The following is a 7,060-nucleotide window of genomic DNA, read 5'->3' as shown; positions in this document are numbered from 1 at the left end:
TTTGGGTCCTGAAAGGTATGGTCGGGTTCGATTTCAAGAATCTTTTGTTAACCCATCCCAATATTTTGGATCCAGCTCGCAACAATACATGCCTTCGGGGACTCAGGCTCAAGCTGAAGTTCAGAGGTTAAGAGACCAGATGGCTCAGATGCAAGCGACAACAGTTGAGCAAATTAGACAACTTAAAGCGGAGGCAGCATCGAGAGAAGCTGAGGTTCAACGAAAGTATGAAGAACTCCAGCTGTAGCTTAAAGCAGATGCTGCAACGAGAGAAGTAGAGGCTACAGCGAGGGAAGAAGAGCAGCGTAGAAAGTACGATGAACTCCAGCAGCAGCTTCAGAATATGATGAAGATTTTTCAGCAATCGCAACAGCCGCCGTCTTAGACTTTCGTGTAAATATACTTCAATTTTGACTTTTAATTATCATTTTAACTTTTAACTTTTTTGTAAGAATAATACGAATTTTATTTTATTTATTGATATTTATTATATATTATTCGTTTAATCTTAAATATTATATAGATTTATTACTTTCGGTTGGTTTAGATTTGGTTTCTTTTGATTTCTTTTTACAGGAGGGCTGAAAATATAATTTTTTTTTACAAATCTGCCAAAATTAGTGGCGATTTTAAAAAAAGCGCCGCCAAAGGTCATGGTTTTTAGCGGCGTTTGTGGGAAAAGCGCCGCTAAAGGTCATGGTCTTTAGCGGCGTTGTTGGAAAAGCGCCGCTAGAGGTCATGGTCTTTTAGCGGCGTTTGTGGGAAAAGTGCCGCTAAAAGTCATGGTCTTTAGCGGCGTTTGTGGGAAAACCGCCGCTAAAGGTCCTGGTCTTTAGCGACGTTTGTGGGAAGAGCGCCGCTAAAGGTCTTGATCTTTAGCGGCGTTTGTGGTGAAAGTGTCGCTAAAGGTCTTGACTTTAACGACGTTTATTTCTAAAAACGTCGCTAAAGTTAGCGACGCAGTCATTAGCGGCGTTTTTGGCGGCGCTTCTCAAAGCGCCGCAAATACTTTTAAGAGCCGCTAAAAGCCTGTTTTGGTGTAGTGAGTATACTAATTTGTGAATTTGATGATGTTGCTTTTACTAAGCTATCTATGAATTGAATTATTGGAAGTGGTAAGTTATGTTTAAAGTTTATACGAGCTTCCTAAGAACTCGTTGCTTACGTAGTTATTTTCCTTTGTTTTATAGATTACAAGAAGCTTGATCGGTTAGAAGCTCGTCAGAGACCTGTCACACTATCTAGCAACTAATTTGGTAGATTTTGTGTATTTTGGCCAAGGTTAATAATGGTATGTATAGGTTGTTTAGTAATAGTACTTTGTAAATGTGTTAATGGTGATTTTATATGTATGAGCTTTGAATTTCATGTTTGGTTTGGTGAACCCTATCTTCTCACCAAATTATGTCATTTGGGTCATTTTCAAATGCTTGTTTATAAGGCTCTTTTGGCATATTGATGATGACTTGAAAATGACTACTTGTGACATGTTTTAATACATATTTGAACTAGGTTATTATGTTTGGAAAATGACAATATTGACATGTTTAGGGAAATGATGTTTGGATGCAATTGTAGTGCCTTTGAATGAAATATTGGTTAGGTGAATTAGGTTGTTTGAAATGGCATGATTATGTGAAGTTGAATGATGCTTTAGTCCCTTGAAGTGTGCACAAATGGATTGGCTAGTTATGCATGAATTGGTTATGAAATGGCTTGATTTTAGGTAAATTTTGGGTTCACACGATCGTGTGTCATTTGAGATTTCTTAGTGTTCCAAGTTAGTGAGTTACATGGCCCAACACACGACCTGGCACATGGGCGTGTGTGGCAACTTAAAGAGTTACACGGCCTGGCACACGGGTGTGTGGGGCATCTCAGTGAGTTACACGGGTAAGGACACGGGCTGGGACACGGCCGTGTGTCCCTTGTTCAAATGTTACACGGCTTAGGCTAGTCACACGGTCGTGTGACCCCTGTTTTCCAATTTTTGCATCTTTTTCTTAAACTTTAGTTTTGTTTCAATTTAGTCCCGAATTACTTCTAAGCTATTTTTAGGGCCTCGTAAGCTCGATTTAGGGACAAAATGCATATGATTGAATGGTTTATTATATGTTTAAGATATTTAATGTTATGAAGGTAAATGTTTTCTGATTGTAGGATAATGCTCCGTAACCCTAATCAGGCGACGAAGACGGGTTAGGGATGTTACACTGTCAACATACACTCATCCCAAAATTTAGTAGGTACATTTGACTGAATTTTGAGAGTTTGAGCTATTTCCAAAATGTGACGATGTTATGTTCAACGGCCCCATTTTGTTACGGTGTTCGGACACATGAACTTTGGTGAATAATGTCTATTGAAGTAATCAATGGCTTAGACTTGAAATAAAAAAAATTATGTCCTATTATCAATGCGAAAAACTTTAATAGACAAAGAAAATTGAGTATTAATAAGAGCTATGAATTGTTTTAAGATAACAATAGGACGTGTAAAAACTTTAATATACAGAATATAACCCTTTATGAACCAATGAATAACCCATAAGAATCGATGGTAATGACTGGGGGGAAATTATCTAATAGTCCTAATTTTTTTGCATAACAAAGACAACCGAACACATGTAAGTGAGATAAAGAAGGTGGTTTATGGTATAATTGTTAAAAATGATTTTTCCAATCAAGAACAGAAGTTAGCAATCAATTTATTAAGTAACATGCTGCCAACACACACTCACCCCAAAATTTAGTAGGTACATTTGACTAAAATTTGAGAGCTTGAACTATTTTCATAAGGTGACGATGTTTACGTTCAACAACCCCATTTTGTTACGGTGTTCGGACACATGAACTTTGGTGAATAATGCGCATTGAAGTAATCAACGGCTTAGACTCAGAATTAAAAAATTATGTCCCATTATCATTGTGAAAAAATTAATAGACAAAGGAAATTGAGTATTAATAAGAGCTATGATCTGTTTTAATATAACAATAGTATCACTTTTAAGCTTGAGAAGAAAAGTCCATGTCATTCTCAAAAAATCATCAACAATAGGAAGAAAAAAACGATGCCCTAAATGAGTTAGATTATTGTAAAGACTCCATAAATCGAGATGTACCAAACCAAAAGGTGTGCCGAAAAAACCTAATTTGTCACATCAATTTGTGGCAGATCATTCAACTATACAAATTATTACAAAATTTTGTAATGTTGATGTATCATTAACTTTTTTTTTTGAAAAAAACCCGAAGGTTAAAACTTTAATTGATCGCATCCTTTAAAACAAGATCATGGATCTCCGTCGGAAAATCCATGTTAAAATCCATACAACTCTTGTTAATAAAAGAGCCCATTTACAAAGAGCATCAGCTACTTTGTTACAACACCGATGGGCCCAATTAACCTTAAAAAAATTGAAACCAGCAGTGTGCTTACGAATCTCTTTCACCTGGTGGCCTATCAACGTCAAGTCCTCCTTTCTGCTATTGAAACGATTAACAATGCTTGCACAATCAGAGTCCACCGACACATACTTCCAGTTTTTAGACCGAGCGTACTTGATACTCTCATCCAAGGCATACATCTCCGCCCATTCAATACTCGAAACTTTGTCAATCATGCCCACACGCCCCCCGTAAACGAAACCATCAGCATCACTTGCCACCAGACCATAAAACACCAAGCTCTCCTGAATAGTAACATCAAAGTTGATCTTGATAAACCCTGCCTCAGGCTTCTTCCAGACTCTTTCCATAATGGGCTTAGGGATCATCGGCCTATCCAACAGATTAAAAATACGAAAATCCTTATTCAAAGCCGTAGCCTTGTCCCAAATCACCTTGGCATCCTCCTCCACGTTACGAAACACTTTACTGTTTCTACCATTCCAAATATTCCAAAGGGTAGTAATAAAATCCGACATAGCCTTCTTATCCATCACTCGGGCAGCATCCTCGATCCAGTCCACGCACCGATCGTAGGTGCCCTTGAGCAGCTTCTGATTTAAACCCCCATACCGCAACACAGACCTAGCGCTAGAACAATCTCTCAAAGCATGGATGAGGGTTTCCCTCTCAATACCGCATCTCGGGCACAAGCTGTTGAAGTCCCTCCAGATTCTAGATATATTCTCGTATGTTGGCAAAATGTCGTGCCCCAAACGCCAACAAAAAATCTTAATTTCTGGCAAGGTTTGCAATTTCCAAGTGAGGTTCCAGAAGAAGCGATGGGGGCCATAGCCCACTTTCTTCAACGTTAGCCAAGAGTAAGCAGACTTGGTGGAATAAGAGCCCTGGGGGTTATGAAACCATATACGAAGGTCATCCGGGCCATTAGGAAGAAAGGGAATTTAACTTATATAGTCCCCCATAATCTCCCCGAAAATCAACTTAACCCTGCAAGTATTCCACCCATCTTTATTACCGTTCAAAAGATCACAAACCTTGTTTTCCTGAACCAGCCTTCTATCAATACAGATGGACTTACCGGATAAGCCTTCAAAACCCCAGTTATCATTCTAGATATCAATCTTGCAGCCGTTCCCAACCCTCCACCCGAAACCCTCTTGAAGCCACGTGGCCGCCTTTTGAATACTCTGCCAAGTAAAGGACGGACTGACGACCCGCTTAGAGTGGAAGATGTCACCATCAGGGAAGTACTTAGCCTTCAAAACTTTGTAGCAAAGCGTGTCTTTACAGCTCATTAGGCGCCACACCTGTCTACCTAATAAAGCAATATTAAAACGCCTTAAGTCTCTAAATCCCAGGCCTCCCATGCCCTTCAGGAGGCACAACCTATCCCAGGCCAGCATATTCCAACCCTTGTTCTTATCCTTACCCCCCACCACACCCTACGGAGCAAGGACTGAATCTTATCAATAACACCATTCGGGACAAAGAACACCGAGAAAGCATAGGTCGGGATGGACTGAATGATGGCTTTGATGAAGATCTCTTTTCACCATTAGATAACAGTCTCTTAGACCAGCTGTTGATCCTATTGGCAACACGATCAATGATGTTCTGAAAGACCACCAACTTCTTCTTACCCACCGGGATAGGCAGACTAAGGTACCCATCAATGTTATCCACCACCTTCATTTTCAGCAATCTGCTAAGGGTTGTGCGTTTCACGTCCGGAATGTTAGGACTGAAAAAAATCATCGACTTGTCAAAGTTGATGCTTTGCCCAGAACTTTTTTCGAAAGTATCCAGGATCCTTATGACTACCTTTGCTTCATGCTGCGAGTTCCTAACAAACAATAAAGCATCATTAGCAAAAAACAAATGATTAATACTCGGGCCATTCTTACTAGCCCTAAGGCCTTTGATGCTTTTTGTCTCTTGAGCATGGGTAAGCATGCGAGACAAAGCATCCATGCAAAAGAGAAAAAGGTAAGGGGAAAGGGGATCCCCTTGTCTAAGACCCCTTTTAGGGGTAATAAGCTCGGAAAGAGTCCTGTTACATTTTACTCTATACCGAACAGTACTGACGCAGTCCATAATAATATTCACCCACTCATGAGCAAACCCCATATTCAGCATAACATTTTTAAGGAAAAGCCAATCCACCCTATCGTAGGCTTTGCTCATATCGAGCTTAACTACACACCCCTTGTTTGACCCTTTATTCGAGTTACGCAGGTTGTGAACCAACTCGTGGGCCACTAAGACATTATCATGGATCATCCGATTGGGGACAAAAGCGCTCTGGTAATGGCTGATACATAAATAAAGGTTCTCCTCAAGACGGTTAGCCAGCACCTTTGAGATAATTTTGTAAACCACCCTACAGAGGCTAATCGGGCGAAAGTTAGACATAACGCAAGGGTTTTTTATCTTGGGAATCAAAACAATAAGAGTTTCATTGATGCACTCAGCGCTTCTGTCGCCTTTAAGGATGGAATGGCACAGGCTAAGCACGTCTTTCCCCACGATAAACCAGTTTTCTTTGAAAAAGCTACCCGACAACCCGTCAATTCCAGGAGCCTTCCGAAGGTCCATTTGGTTGAAAGCATTTATAATCTCACCATCAGTAAACTCCACCAACAGTGTCTTGCTAACAGCCTCGTCAATACACTTGGGGATCAGATGCGTGACGCACCCATTCCCCCCATGACTCGGAGCATTAAACAAATTATAAAAATAGTTCCAAGCAATCTAACAAATCTCCTTCTTATCAACGCACCACACACCCTGCTCATCTTTAAGGCTGTCGATACTATTCTTCGATCTGCGGCTAGAAGCTTTCGCATGGAAAAAGCGGGTGTTCCTATCCCCTTCCTTCAACCATTGTGTCTGCGCCCTCGTGGCCCAGTATTTTTCTTCCACCTCGTAATGGTAGCCCAACTTGCTCCTTGCAATTTTCAGAAGGTTCGTCAAACTCTCACTAATTTGACCATCCATAAGGTTGTGAATATCCTTCTCCAACCCTTTGATAATATTTCTTAACTTTCTGACCCTATTGTACTGCCAGGGACCCAGCTTGTCTTTCACCAGCTTCATCTTATCCACCGTATTGCAACCCTCCATAGACCAGGCCTTAGAGATAATGTCCTTAGCTTCCTGCTCCTTGGCCCAACAAACGTCGTACCTAAACCAAGCTCTAAGATCATAACCCTTCTCCTTAGGATTGTTGCCATACAAATCCAATAAAATAGCCTCATGGTCCGACTTAGATTGGCGAACAATGCTCGAAGTAATGAATGGCATCTTTTCAATAATAATATCCGAAATGAGGAATCTATCCAGCCTTTCCTTGATAACCCCATTGCCCTCTCTATTATTGGTCCAAGTAAACCACCCATTCTTGGTTTTAACATCACTCAGGTTTAAAACATCCAAGATATCCCAAAAATCTTCCATCATGTTCGTAGGCTTTCTGCGACCCCCTTCTTTTTCCGAATTATTAAGGATAGCGTTGAAGTCCCCTCCAACAATCCACCCTTCATTAACCTTATCTTTCACCTTCTTTAACATATCCCACGCATGATGGCGTAAATTGGGATTAGGGTGGCCATAGAAACTAGTGAACCGAATAACCTCGCCATTGTCCAACT

Source organism: Gossypium hirsutum, chromosome D12, assembly GCF_007990345.1.
Source record: "Gossypium hirsutum isolate 1008001.06 chromosome D12, Gossypium_hirsutum_v2.1, whole genome shotgun sequence".
Classification (NCBI taxonomy): domain Eukaryota; kingdom Viridiplantae; phylum Streptophyta; class Magnoliopsida; order Malvales; family Malvaceae; genus Gossypium; species Gossypium hirsutum.
The sequence above is the reverse complement of the archived record's forward strand: the minus strand, read 5'-3'. Positions refer to the sequence as shown.